Raw genomic sequence first — 15790 nt, 5'->3', positions numbered from 1 at the left:
ACCTGCAGCTGTAAAATTTACACTAATTGGCAATACCGGATCATTTCAGTAGACTGTACTCCTCGAAGTTCGGTAAATTCTCGAGATATATATATTCAGATATGTTGCCAAGGTGTTGCTTTGAAGCTGGGGTTTTGGATACACATTTGTTCCATCACTCAGAGAGAAGCCTTCACGTGTCCTTCCTGTCTGGGGCTCCAATGCCAGGCGGGGCATCTTGGCTGCAGTCTGCCTCTTCCCTGTTTGCTCTTTTCTAATTTATTGAATGCTGTGGTCAGGTTTTCTAGTGCATCAATCAATGATGTGTCTGCCCAGTGCAGCGCCTGAAAAAAAACTCCCTGGGAAAAAAATGACTGGCTTTACCGCGGAGATATGGACCCTTTTCTGGAGGTTGGTAGGGAGAGGAGAAACACCCTCCTTTGGGATAAGAAGAATAGATCAACGTAACCAGTAAAACAAATGAGTGAATTAATGAAAATGCATCATTGAAAAAGTGTGTTTGTGTGTGGGGGGGCTGCTTGGAGAATTCTCTGCCAATTAATTGTTGACACACTCTCACTGCATGAAACTCCCCCTTCTGACAGGCAGCTTGATTTATGTCTGGCCACTGCAAAACGGAACAAAATCAATTGGCTATTACCTCACTTAGCGGTGGCTTGTCACCGCCTGAGAGCAGAGTGTTAAAAATAAAACCCACAGCATCCTACCCTCCCCGCAGCCTGCAAACAGCATACTCACACAGATCCTCAGCGACTTAAGCAAACATACTGAGAAGCACATGCTCCTGGGGGCAGGTCCACATACTGAATGTGATGAGCACAGGGGCTGTCTACTTGTAATATGTCTCTGTGTAAAAAATCTCAAATAAAGGATTTGAACGTCTTCGTCCATCAGGTATGTATGGATTGTGAGATGATGGAAGGCATTAAAGAATCCCTTTAGGTCTTTAGTGAAAAGGAAAACTCGTGATTTTTATGTTGAGTGACTTATGAAATGCTCATATAGAAACATGAAGATAAGCAATTCGATATTTGTTCCTGGAATTGTTTATAAGACATTATATATAGATTGTCTATTGTTGTATTTCGTATAATTTATACAATTTACATTATAGTTATAATTTAGCAAGTTATTAGCAACTTGTGAACTCAAAATGCTCACAGGTATTGATAATGCTGATTTTGGGGCAAGAAAGGACATTATACCTAAAGAACAGTAAAGTCAAATGCTGAATGCCACTTCAGTCCTTAATTGTGGATTTCTTGACATGGTTCTTGAGTTTTGTTCAAAACTAATGAATAAATGTCCATGTATATTCATAAACCAGTGCATGTGGGTAGCTGCATTTGATGAATGGGAATGTGTTTGTTCAAGGACCACATCTGTCTCCTTTTGATTACATCATCATCACCACAACAAATGATCCCTGGGTGATATCAGTGTTTTTTTTCAAACAGAAAAATGGAATCACTAACTACACAACAGAAACAATTTGAAACATGGCAAAGTGGTGCAGTGAGAGGTGTTTCGGAGTACATGATAATTCATTGTTTATGCATTATTCAAAACTATTTTTTTTTTCAAAAACCCAAGTCTGCAGCTCTAAGGCAAACCATATGGTAAACAATGCAGTTAGAAATTAATGTTTACATGGATGTCCATAGGATATTAATGAGACACTGAATAAAATGGCATAACAGATGCAATAGGAATTGTTGTGACCCAATTTAACAATGTTTAATTTTCCTTTTGCATTCCAAAACAAGAAGAAAACAATACAATATTTCTCACCTATACCTTTTATAACTTTTAAACTCCCCTCTGTATTTCTATTAAAGGACTTACAGTTAAATAAATACAGTTAAATGGCCATGATAGACATACAATACAATAAGAATTTGATCATTTTACTTTCAGAAATATGTATTTGACTGCTGCAGAGTCTTTATCTTATTAAATCATGAACATTAAATAATCCACTTAAATTTCATTCACATAGTCTAATCCTTGTAGATTATCAATTCAAGTGTTAATATTCCCTATGGAAATTCATTATATGGCAGGATCCAATCAACAATCCAAAAGAAAATAAACATCACCAATAAGTAACAATACAGCAGTGTTACAGAGTTATTTTACAGTGTTTGAGAGTGAAATTGCAGCAGGAATGAAGGATTTCCTGAGCCTATTACCATTATACTTAAGGGACACATACAGTAGGCATCTCACAGATGGGAGTTTTTTCCCTTCTTTAAACACTGTCTTAAGAGGACACTTAGGTTTATATGATTTGCTCCAATGATTTTGCTGCTTTTATTTACTCATTTTAGTAAAGAAACTATTACACACAACAATATTAAAGAATCAACATGAACTCATCACAGCACTTAGTAAAAGTTGTTTATAATAGCCCCATGATGATTTTCTGCATCCTTTAATAAGATGACCAGGGCTGTGTCAGCAGCAGATTAATCAGATGTTTGTCTGTGGGATTGCTCTTACAATCGTTAGTGAACAAATTATACAATGGCTGGACAAGACGCATCCAGTGTGATCCAGTAGAAGTATAGCGTGTATCAGATAATGATATTTCCACTTTGACCTGCTAAATCCTGATTGTTAAGGAGTCTAAGACCCATCTTATCTAGTTCTCTTCACACTATCTGTTCAGAAGACACTCTGGGCATTTTTTAGGTTTTTTTCGGAGTCTTCATACAGTACATGGTTAAGTTCTGGAAATTGAGGTATTTTTGTTTATCTATTAATTCATCCAAACGAACATCCCTATTTTCCCTGTGCATTCTCGGTGGCATTGTTAGGTGATGCTTCTAAGCTAGGCCTCCCACAGCAGCATATTCACATCAGGTTGGCTAGTCTGATGGCAGTTAAAATGTTGCTGGCATTGTGTTGTGCTGGCATTGGACTTCACGTGACCTCTTCTGGGATCACTGGATCCTGGCTGTTTTTGCATCCATTGTGCCAGTAGATGGGCAGTGGAGACCTGACGTTTTGCTGCTGATACCGGTAAAGCCATGTTGCTTGGCAGTTCCAAGCAATTATGTCGTTGCTTGCAATATTATAGAGGTTAGTAATTAGAAACTTGGTGGGGAGGTCCAACAAGGGGGGTGGGGGTTGAGTGAGGGGGTATTGCACGACATGGAGTGAGCGTTATTTTTTTACAGTAAATTGGAAACTAAATTTGCTCATAAAAAGGTGTTGTCAAAGCAGCTACTGTCACGATTGTCATCCCTACTCTTAAGGGTGCTCCAAGCCTTTCGTATTTTTAGTTGATTATGTGCACCTGCCCCCTGTTTGTCTTTCATGGTTTAAGCCTGGCGCTCTTGCTATTCCTGGCTCAGCATTGGAAGGCTTGCCTATTCTGCGGGCTCGCGGGTAGCCCGAGGACAGGTCTTATTCCCCGATGTCCTAACCGTCGGAGTCAGGGGCTCGGAGTGCCTGGCCTCGTTACTCCCTTTTAACTCCTGTTCCGGTTCCGGATCCCATTCAGGCTTTTAACCCTGTCTTGTCTTGGATGGGTCACCCGGTTCCTGGATTTTGGACTTCACCCCAGATTTCCCGTTTTGGACTTCCCTGGACTTGATTGCTCCCCTGAGCACCTGATCACCACCCCCTGTCTGTTAGCTCGTCCTAATCCTGCTGTACCTTCCCCTGATGTCCTTCTCCACTTACATCCGGGTTATACAGTCTGCATAGGGTCCTGAACTATGCTTCACGGGAGCCTGGACCTGCTCCTGTTACAACTACTGTATGTGCTCAGCCCCCACCATCCTAACCCCTGTACAACAAATCCTTGTTATAAATTACATCAAGAGGGCACAGGCCCAGTGATGCCAGGGAAAAAGAATATAGAGGCTCCTCATGCTGCACCTATGTGTTTTATGCCATGGTGAGACCATCCAATGATGCCGTATCTGCAATTCGTTTAAAATTATTTTTCATATAGAAATGTTCTATGTTAACAATGTTTTAGTAGTCAAATATGATCTTCAGTATGTGCAGATACAGTAAGTGAATAAAATGAGAAGGTTAACTCCTGTTTTACTGCATTACTCCATTATGAATCGAACATTTAGTCCTGTGGTGATTTTGGAAATCATATCTAGAGTTCAAGGTCAAGACCTGAAACAGCTTTGTACAGGATTTCATCTGCAACTCAAACTCGATTCAAAGTCAGAATGTTTATTGAACTCATTGCGGTGTTTTTGCACAATTATCATGATTTTTTCTACAAACGAATGAATCAAATAAATGAAAAGACAAACCATCTTCACATTGTCTCTAGCTGTTTATGGGCTGAATAAAACAGAGTTTAAAAACTTGGCATTTATTGTGTTTACAACAAAATTAATGAATTATTTGTCTTGAAGAGTTTAATATGTGGAAATTGCAGATGCGTTTAAAAAGCAAGGCTACCCATTTGCTTCAGAGGTTAATCATCAAGATTCCAAATTGCTCCACTGGGAATCAAGCCATCACACACTCAAACACATTTAAAAATACAATACTGAGAAACATGGTGTATTTAAACTCATGTCCTGGATCAGAGGCATGTACAACTCATTAGCCAAAGCTGGACCCTTCCAGTAACTAGTTATAGATACGGCCAAGACACTTTGTGATAAACTTGGCAAGGGGCAGCTCTTGAATTGGCCCCAAAAGGATTCCACACAGCCAAATGGACTGAGCACAAGCTAGTAGACCGTGCTCATTTATATACTCAGATCCATTGCCAAAACCCACCAGGGACCCTACATTTGTCTCCTACGACATCAATCAAATCACTAGTTGAAATTGTCGTGGTGCATTGGTGCTGTGAGCACGAGTCCCCATCCTTCTTATTAGGCTGCTGGGACCTGATTTCAGATTGGGCTACCTTTTCTGACTGTTACTCAAAGCACTATAGACTCTGTCAGCATCAGCTAAACATTGGCATTTAATCCAGTTATCTTCTGTGCTCCCTTACTCATCTAAATTTTCAGATCATTCATTCACTTCTTCAATTCATATTAAAAGTCATACATTGAATCTTGTATTGCAGACATCACATTTATACATATGAGTTAAACAGACCCCAAAACTCTATGTTCATTGCCTTGTTGTTCCTTTTTACAGCACTATCATAATGCTTTCCTTTAGTTATTATTTTTTACAAATAATCACAATAATGTTGGATATTGTTATTATATAAAATAGCAGAAGTCATAATTCAATTAGATTTTTGGATAAGTAAGGTATACAATTTGACATCAAATTGAAGTTTGCATTATACCCATTTGATCACCATGTCTCTCCAGAGCTCCATTTTTTGCTGTGCTTTACGTAAAAGTAAAGTAAGTCTAAGCCTGTATCTACAATCCAGCTTGTTTAACTGGTCATCCTGCTCAAAAATGAGAATCTCTTTATGGCACAGCTGGTGTTCATCTGAAGTGCATTTATCTCTAAATGGGAATTCTTTTCCACTAAGGAATTCCACAGAATGAAACTACTGGTTTAGTTTGAGACAATGAAGTTTTTGGGCAGTAACAATCACCCACTGTGCTTTATCTCCCACTGAAGCTTTAAGCATCACTAAAGAAATCAATGGAGGAAGATTTCATTCACAGCCATAGAGTCGACTCCTTAAATGAATTGAAAGTTCAAAATTTAATGAAGCTAAGGTTGAAAGAAATTTGAACAAAACATGAGCAGGAGAAGTTAGGCCAGTTAAAGCTTCCTGTACTTTCTTTTCTAAGGTTTTCAAGATCCTGAAGAGGAATAAATTCTGATTATCACACACATCAGTCACAGCCTGAAATCTGACGGAGGAAGTACAAGGACTCCAAGTGCAAGGACAAAGAAAGCTTGAAAAGCATAAAATTGTTCTCGCCAGTTGTTGCCTCTGTCTGAACTTATAGCTTGTCTGTGTCCACCTTTTTACAGGAGTATTTAAATCATTTCAAAGATATGTCAAATAAAATCTTGCATTGAATAATCAAAATTAATCCTTAAAATATGTTTATGCCCTTAAACTCATTATATCAGGAACACAATTTAAGACAGCATTTGGTAGTATTTTAGTTTCCTTGAGAAATCTAGCATGCATTCATTCTTATACTAAAGCTCAAAGTTCAGACAGAAGTTGAGATGTTGTAATATATATTTAGTTTTAAAAGATAACAATCTTTTCATGTATTTCATCTTTAAAAAATCTCTCTCAAACTTTCGTTCAGACTATGATTAGCTGGAACATCTCCTCCTAACCCCAATCCTCACAGATCCCAAGTCAGAGGACTAATGTGTTTTATTTTAGTATCTTTATTCCCGCTGGAAGCTATCTGAAGTATGTGCCTGCAACGTTGCAGGTATTTTTATGACTTGGATTTGCAGGGGTATTTTCGTCTCGGCTGGTGGGGAGGGAAAGAGGGGTCATTTGGCTGGGGCCTAGCCAATCTTGGCAAGGAGAAAGGGCTGCAAGGGGGAAAAAAAAGTCCATCCGAGAGAAAAGCAGACACTTCTCAGCCCCTTATACGGCTGTGCTGGAGATAGAGGGGGTCTGCAGTTAAATGGGCCTCATTGCATCACCATTCCCCTTGTCGGAACAGCTCTGACCCAACAACTGCAAGCCAACTGGAACCCGCAGTGCACTGAGGCTCCTTTTCTATCTGCTATTCTGGGATGAATAGCTAATAGGGGGCCTGGTGAGGTAAACCTTATATGCTGGTCTTGTGACTTGTAAAATGTCCATGTGAGCAGTCTCCCGGTGATCTTAAATGGAGATGGCTGCAGGAAATTAAGACTTAGAGCAATAGATCTTAAAACCATCCCTGCTCCCCTGTGTCCCTTTAACCCCAGGGTTTGTGTTTTTATTCCGTTGGTTTTGTTCCGTTCTATTCCATTTCATTCCGTTCTCTATGGAAATCTGCTTTTACAACATGAAAGTAAGGCTTGCACGTATAGTGGTGATCGGCATTGGATCTGCCATAGATTTCGAGGTGAGACCTGCCTATGAATCAGTAATGTTTTCCTCAAAATTAAATCTGAATCTTTGAAATGCATCTAGTTATGCAAATATTAAACATGATTGAAAACTGAATGCTGCATGTATAGATGAACACTTCATGGTCATCTTTCTGTTTTAATAGTGAAACTCAATTAATTTATTTTATCCTCATGTATTGCACGAGAAAGCTCTACTGGAAACGCAGGCCAGAAAGAAAAAGAAGAAGAGAGCACAGTGGAGCTATCAATTAAGGTAGTGCCCTCCGGAGGCCTTTCTTTCAGAGACCAAGGTTTTATTTTATTGACTTTGAATTGATGCAAATTATTCCAGACACTGCATCAATCTTGATCAAGTCTGACCCAAAACGAAAAGAGACTTCAACAATCATTTTAAAATCACATGCCATCTTTAACAATATCTTCCGCAGTAGACCCAAACACAAGCTATTAATATGGCACATGTGAGCTCCTTAAAGATCTTGTGTCATTTTGTATCTGCAGAATTTTCTTGAGTACTTTTTTTTGCATTCATGTTTTTGTTGCTTCTTTCAGATAGAACTTGCCCATTTAAGTTATTGTTGCAAACATGCAGGGGGATTTTAAGAAGTAAACAAGATTAATGCTGATGAAGAACACTTCTTGGATGAGAATGCTTTCCACATTGAAAATATGAGTAGGAAAGACAAACACAAAACACTGTTGTTGCAAACTCATGGTTTCTCAGAGTTTCCCTGTTTCCTTAGCAATATTATCAACGTATTGCAAAGTGCAACCCCTCCATACACCAAAACAACTCACTGATGTTCACAAATACACCCAGCTGAGGCTTTTATTTCTACATCTGACCCTTTGCCATGCAGAAGGGGTGCATTTCCTTCCAACCTCACCATGAGTGCTTATGGCATCACACTTCAAAGAGTTTTACAAAGTTAAGTTGTTGTAGGGCAAAGGTGATGTACAACAGGGGAGTGATATAAGAAGTATAACCCAGTAATACATTTTAATAAATATTTTTCCACAGAGATGCCAAAGAAGTAGTAACACTCAACAAGGTACTTTAAGAAGTCTGCGTAGGATACCTTTAAAAATACTTTGTATTTATACTATTTAAAAAAGGGTGGACTTGACCAACATGTTAAGTTTGTATAATCAGAAATTAAAACTGCAAAACTAGCATAGTTGGAGTGAGTATTTCTCCCTTGGACTGTTTGGACTTGTCTGCCTGCGTCACGCCCCCCGAGCGCCTGGTCACCGTCATCACGCCCCTCTGTCTGTCTACCAGTCTTGATCCTCTACGTCTCTTCCCTGTTGTTCTTCTCCACTTATTTCCAGGTTATACCATCTGCATAGGGTCCTAATTTAAGCTTCACGGGAGCCTGGACCAGGTCCCGTTAAACTTTGTTCATTACAGTCGGTTTTCTGACCACCATGGTTAGATACAATAAATGCCATCATGAATATTTTAATTAGGAATTGTACCTGTAGAAGAAGAAACAAATAATTATGAATACATTTATATAAAACATGGCCACAATATTTACATTTTTCCAATTTTATTTGGAATGTTTCTGAACTGTCTCAGTGACTGTTTTAATTTACAATATCTACACTGCTAACACTGCTACACTGCTTTGCAAAAAAGATTTCAGGTGTTATTTTTTAAAAGAATAAGACTTTAGAATGTATATTTATGGAGCTTAATATACACAGTAGTAGAATAATTTGGATTTTGTGTCTTTTTTTGTAAGTGAGAAGCCAGAGATGAACAGAAATGCTTATTGCCCAATATAATTTCTATCACTACAGCTATTACGTTGTGATGATTAAAGCTTAATAGTAAATGCATAACTACATGGAAATGCAGACCCTTGGTACTTTGATGGCTGTTATGCTACAAGGACAGTATGTAACAACAATAAACTGTGATTAAAATGATAGCAAATGTCCTGTTGCAAATCCCAAACTAAGTCAAAATTAATTAAGACATTACCTTAAAAATGCACTACAGTACTTCAGTCTGAAAACATTAAAAGTGAGATTGGCAGGATCAAACCATTTCACAGGCAGGCTTACAAAGCTTATGGTTTTAGCAGCTTACTGGGAAAGGAAACCATATTGTGGTGCACATTGATTTTAATCTTCACTTAAACCCTTATAACATTTTTTAAATAAGATCCTTTTAAATATCATCAAAGCATTAAAATCTATGTGTGAACAAGCAAAAGCAATTAGACATGCTTGAGCTGTCTGAGATGTCCTTTAGCAAATCCCCCCAAAAGATTAAATTCTCATTCACACTACATGAAGAGTTAATATCTGCAGGTGACTCAAAAAAGTAAAGCTTCTCATTCAGAGTTTCTGATTAAAACCTGGGCGATATCATTAGCCAATGTCACAGACTTTTCCCGAGGCACATCACATAGTTGGCCGAGCACTACTGGATCTCCTCAGCATGCCTGGAAAAGCAGCTCCAGGAGCATGATGTGAACCTTTGAACTCACAATGATTTCAACAAGCGATGCATCCCTCCAACAATCAGTACTACCTCTACTGCAAGTGTCTTTGGAAGTCAAACCGTGCCTATTGCAGGGCTCTGTCACCTGGCAATGATGGAATTAACTTTTCGAAGAAGGGTTGACTCTTATTGTTTGCACTGGTAAGTGGAGTTAACTAATAATTGGTGATTCCAACTGGGAGGTTTAAATAGAAAATAATGGGCAAGCCTGCATTTATTAAAAATAAAATAATGGAGAATTAAATTTAGCAGGAGACATCTTTTCATACCCTGCAGAGAATATCAGTGTAAATGGGTAATACTTCCTGAGGGAATGAGTAAAAGCCAAAGAAAATATTCATATTATTATGCTTATGTCTTATTTTGTCACTATCAGCTTATAGGTCACTCTCACAGTGAGAGAATAATGAACTATATTGAAGAAAATCAGGAAATCTTTCCTGACAGTTGTTGTCTTTATTTAAATTTCTCTCAGTTTTATTCATTGTGCTTGTTCAAGTAGGCTGAATTTTCTGTTTCCAACATGGCAAAGTGAACTCTTGAGTCATCATCTCTTGAGTCAAAAACTCTTGAGTCAAAAGCAGTGAGATAATATTGCAGTGTGATGTCTTGGAGAATGTTTTTTTGCAGAGTTGAAGAGACAAATCAGACAGCAGTGATTGGCGTAAAACTTTCAGAGGTGAATCACAAAACACATTGAAAAACTGTCTGGACTGCCATGGGCATCAGTCTTGTGGAACAGTATGTCATCTATCATGTTGTTCATGCTGTCTAAGAAAATAGGAAGACTTCATTAACAATGTGAGGTACTGTGACTGAGGTACAACTGGTAGCTTGTTCCACTGCACTATATCACATCCTCATACATACTCAGACTTTGACATTCTTTGTCCTACAATCAAATTCTGCTAAGCTTTATATTTTGTAACAGAGTACTTCTGTATTTCCATGATTATAAAGTACTATAATACTTTCACATTGAACAACAAATTCATGCGTAGCAAGATTTGATTTGTTTTCAATTGATTGTATCTAGTAGATACCCAACAGAATGAAACAATCTATGATTGACAAATCACAGTTGAATAATGTAAAAATGTGAAACCCATGTTCTCAAGAAGGGTGAACCTCACGGTTTTCAGGAACATCTTTAAACTCTGAACAAAAAGACACAGAAACAAACAACAAAAATGTTAATTAAAAAAACAAAAATATGTAAACTACTAATGCAATTAAAATAATTTGGCCTTGTAAATAAACTATGAGATGCTGACAAATTCCAGGACTTTTGGGGAATTTGCCATTTAAATTTTATATCCTTTCAGTTGATGTTCTTCAACAATGTCAAATTATGACTCATTACATTCATTCTTTATTGTGAGTTATCAATTCATGCATATTCTCCACATACATGTTTGAATTTTAGTGTATTTTGAAAATCAATACCAAACATAATTTACTACAACATAACTAATAACAAGATTAGTTTCAATTCTGCTTTTTTGGTTAATTTTACACCTATCAATTCTAGACCTGTGAGATAACTGTGTACTTATTAAATCTTAACTGAGTCACCCAGCCAGTGTGGCAGAAGTAAATTGTCCTTGCTTTTCTGAATAAAATTGAATTAGGTTTAAAAAAAAAAATCCATTACAGAAGCAAAAACAGAGGAAGAACTTACTTGGTGCTGATTTGAAGACTGTGATGAAGTAGCCCTTCATTGTATAAAAATAAATATTTTTCATGCATCACTGAAACAATCAAAGGTGTTAATGCATAAATAGAGTAATTTAAAAAACTCCACACTTTGACTTGAACAGACACTCATGCCCCCTGTGGAGTAACCAAATAACAATAAATACAACTGTCAACAAAATCAAACAAGTGTCAACTAATAAAATGAAAATTTGAGAGTGCTTAACAACAAAAGTGCAATATATTTTTTAAATGATTCATCAAATTCAGGGAAGTGAGGGAGCTGAAGCTTATCTTGCATGCAACAGGTGTAAGGCAGGATACAACTTGTATAGCAAGCGAGTCCATTGCAGAGCACACATAGACATAAACATACAAACTCACACTACAGTTAAATTTCCCAGAAGCCCATCAACATACCATTTTGTTTTTGGACTATGGGAAGAAAACTGGAGCAACCGGAGAAAACCCATGCGAACCCAAGGAGAAAAGACAAAGACCATGCTAATTGCACCCCAGGAACTGAAAGCAGAACCCTAGCATTGCAAGGTAGCAATGCTAAACACTGCATCACTATGCTGTCCATATTGTATTTACAGCGGAACTGAACAAACCTTCTAATTGGCTTCTGGAACAGTTGGCCCTGGTATGAGTGTATGCATCTGTGTGTAACCTTGCGAGGGTCTAGCATCCTGTCTAGGCAGTACCCTGTCTTGTAGTCCTATTTGATAAGGCAGTTAGAAAATGGATATAAATGCAATATAATAATAGAAAGTCAATTACTTTTAGCAACCAACCGCCATTAACCGCTGCCATTAATTGTTCTTTCAGTAGGATCAAAGCTTAATTTATGCAAAATAGAGGCAAACGTTCCAGTACATCTAAATGCTATTGTTATTGTTCAGATAATCTGACGTTCAGGAAGTGACTTTTTTCAAACAAAAATTCAGGTCGTGGCTCAACCAAGAAGAAGATTTAACATGAAGATTTAAAAAAAAAACTTCCAAACTCTTCTTATAAATTGCTGCACTGATGGAAATTGAGACTTAACACACTTCATCAACCACAGCCTTGTGAAATATTTGTATCTGAATGCCTGCTGCACTACTTTTGCATCTTAGTGAAAGGCATCTTAGTAAAAGCCAAGGTGACCATCTGTCCCTTTGAAATATTGACATGTTCCCTCTCATGAATGTTGCAAAAAACTACTTTTAAAAAATCCTGGCTGCCAGGAGCCAATCAAATTTCAGGTATGCTTAACACATATTTGCATATGCTGTAGTTTCATGTGTTATGATATTTGTGTGCAGTAGAATGTTGATTAATCACAAAAGAATAGGAATGGGTATTATAGTCCACATCTGAATAAAGCTGATTAGTCATGTGTTTTGTCAATTATATAAGACCTTTCACCTCTCCTCCTGGTGATATGAAAAAAATAGCTTCTAACTTCATTATTAGTGCAGACAGAGTCACGGTCACTACAGGACACAAATAGGAACCCAAACATATTCTAGCAAAATTGCCTTGACTGCGACCTCTGACCTTTACTAAATGTCAAATGTAAACCCTTCCACCCACTCTTTATAGACTCAAGGTTATATCATCTAGGAAACCAAATGTGCCTGATTAATTAATGTTCTTATTCACGATATTTGACCTCTTTCAAAAGTCAAGTGCAAACTCTTAGAACAAAAAAGAGGTGTGGTGACCTGGCTTAAAGCTATATAGCCCTGCATTTTCTTCTGTGACTGTATTAGAATTTATTTAATCAAGACGATATGTTTAAGTTTTTATAGTGTGTAACTGTGTGGAATTTCCTCATAAGTGTGACTAATGATTCTTTTGAGCCTATTTAAATACAGCAATTATTTTTAAAAATGTGTTGAACTGGTATACTTAGTCTACCAAAGACTGGTAAATGGTGTTTTTTTAACAAGACAAAAACTTTGCAGGTTGATATCATGTAAACAAATCCTCTGTAAAATAAACTTTTAGAAGACATGTATTTAAATTGCTGCACATGTAATTCAGCTGCAGCTTTTTGGTATGTTGTTTTTTTGCTGTCATTGTTTTTTACACTATTTTTGTTTTAATTCATGACCAATATCTCCTGACTTAAATATAGTTTAAATATATGTAGTGAATTAAAAAAGCAAATGGTTTTTTGGGAAAAAATGCTCCAATACTCCAAAACTTCAAACGCATCATCTGTATTTTTTAAATGCTACTTTCCCCTCAGAATTCCAGAACAAAAAGTGTTGTGAAGACACATGGTTCTAACCAGCCTTATGTAAGAAGTTACAGAAGACCTTGAGGAATGCTTCCTGCTACAGGGTAAGCACAATTGTCCTATTCATCTCTAGCTAGAGGGTAGATGAAGGCTTGAGGCAGTACAAGAACATTGCCACTCCGCACTCATCTGCTACCAAGAGACTTGGTTAATATTTAATCTCCAGCACCAGTCAAGGAGAGCTTTGCAGTGAATGTTAGCATCTTGGTTAAGGAAGGAGGAGGAGAGGGAGGTGGTTTTAAATACAGGACAAGCTGTGAAGTGATTTGGTATTTATTAGGGTGTAGACATAACATGTTACAATGTTAAAAGAGGTTCTGCTGTTATAAAGTTACACTGTATTATTTGATCTTTGACTTCACTGTTCGAAGGACCCCTGGCCTCACAGTAACTCCCTGCTCTTGCTTGTCTAAGAAAGAAGGAGGCGAATTCAGTAGAAAAAATCTAATTTTGTCTGAAGGTAACTTTATAAATTCCTTATATTGGATTTTGTTGTTCATTAGTTTCAACAGGGTTAAATATGTTGTGCTGATCTGTGTACAGTAGCAAGTACAGTAGCAAGCAGATGCAAAGTTCCCATGAATTTGAGTTTTTAGATTATACATAATGGCGTGTAATGTGTTCTATTTTCTCTGACATTGCTTTGCTTGATGGGACTGCAAAGGGAAGCTTTAGGCACAACTTATAACCCAACTTATAATTACAGTTTAGTGCCTGTCCAAGCAAAGCTGATATTGGTATTTGACCTTTTAAAATCATTAGGATCACTTGGCTTCTACAAATGAAAGGCAAAAATATTAAATTTGGGTACAATGAATAAAGAAATTCTCACAGCCTTTTGTTTTTACTGCATGTAGTGAGTGCCAAGGTGGCACAGTCATTATCATTACTGCCTTAGTGTGCTTATCTTGCTACTTTGTTTTCCTTTTTAAGTAAAATTTTAACGTGTCGATTTATACTGATCAAAAATATTGATATGAGATAAGGATTACTTGGTATTTAGGAAAACAGACAGATGATGAGAAAATCATTTATGTACAACATGTTGCTCTGCCTTACCTATCTTTAATATGCTGTTAGGTATTTCCAAGGGAAGCAGGTGCTTAAAATATAGTCAATGTTTTATTCACACGACAACTATTTGCTATTTAACTACAAGTCTAAAAATATTTGATAAGGAGGTAATGTGCTATATAGATAATGATAAGATCTGTGTTCATAACCCTGCTCAGAGGAAATAAACTAATATTAAGGAAAAAATGTCCACAAGACCACTGTCGACTGCATGAGCCTGTGCCCATCATGCCAAAATTAATCTCCAAGCACACACATATTAAGGGGAGCCAGTTTACTAACTACTTCTTTTTCACTTGACTCCTTCAAAAGTAACTTTTTATATCCATGTGTTGTACATGGCTAGTTGGTATATTTTCTTTGTCCTTCTGCATATGCATTATACTCTGTACACTGTCGAATATCTTAATACTAGAAATATTAGAATATATTCTCAATTGGTGATGTGAAGCCCAAATGGTAAATTTATCTTATTTCTTCTGACTGGAAGTAGGTTCTATATTATCTTGTAATGCTATTCCTGTCTCTCTAATCCATTTGATATCATCTCACAATTTCAGGAAGAAGATTGACAGAGGCTGAAAATGCCTGGGAGTGTCCTGACATATATGTGTATATCTCACAAGGAACACCTTTCAGAGTTTTGTGTTTTATAAGACAAAGTAAGACCCTGAATTATGGGAATATCAATTTGCTCTAGCTGTCTAGAAATTATGCTAGAGAGCAGAATTGTCGAAAAGTTCTTCTAATTCCACTTAAAGGCTGTATATATATATAAAATCAATGTAAGAAACCAGGGACATCTGAGTCACCCTTATGAGGGGTCATCAGCATGATATAGATTATTGTAACCAATTAAAAAGTTTTAAACTGTACGTTTTTGCATTTTATTATATAAAGAAACTATGACTAATTATTTTGGTTTTGTAGTGCAATTCTTATTATTTTATTAATTTATTATTCATTTATTAATTTTAATAATGTGTGTAACGGAGGGGGTCACATGAGGTTAGCAGACATTGTATCCAATGAAATGTGTTTAGTCTATAAAAGTGCAAACAGGCTTTACAGTACAAAAAGACAGTTAATATGTGGAAGTATTTCATTTGTCCACACTGTTGCAGTTCTTTTAGCTCACAACATTTTTTGAAAGGCTAAAACTTTAGAAAATTAACCCACCAACATTACCTTTTCAATGTCAACATTGAGCTCTT

The 15790-nt window shown here is 37.0% G+C and overlaps 1 long non-coding RNA gene across 1 annotated transcript; it reads left to right on the top strand.

Annotated features, from left to right (window-relative positions):
- The first annotated feature begins 733 nt into the window (after positions 1 to 733).
- LOC107079761 (uncharacterized) lies at positions 734 to 15470 on the top strand. Its single transcript, XR_001480673.2, has 3 exons — positions 734 to 894; positions 13452 to 13546; positions 15137 to 15470. It is a non-coding gene; the product is annotated as an uncharacterized lncRNA (long non-coding RNA).
- The last annotated feature ends 320 nt before the right edge of the window (positions 15471 to 15790 follow it).

The sequence above is a fragment of the Lepisosteus oculatus genome, chromosome 22 (genome assembly GCF_040954835.1).
Source record: "Lepisosteus oculatus isolate fLepOcu1 chromosome 22, fLepOcu1.hap2, whole genome shotgun sequence".
In the NCBI taxonomy this organism is placed as follows: domain Eukaryota; kingdom Metazoa; phylum Chordata; class Actinopteri; order Semionotiformes; family Lepisosteidae; genus Lepisosteus; species Lepisosteus oculatus.
Note: the sequence above shows the minus strand (reverse complement) of the source record. Positions and strands in the feature narration are given on the sequence as shown.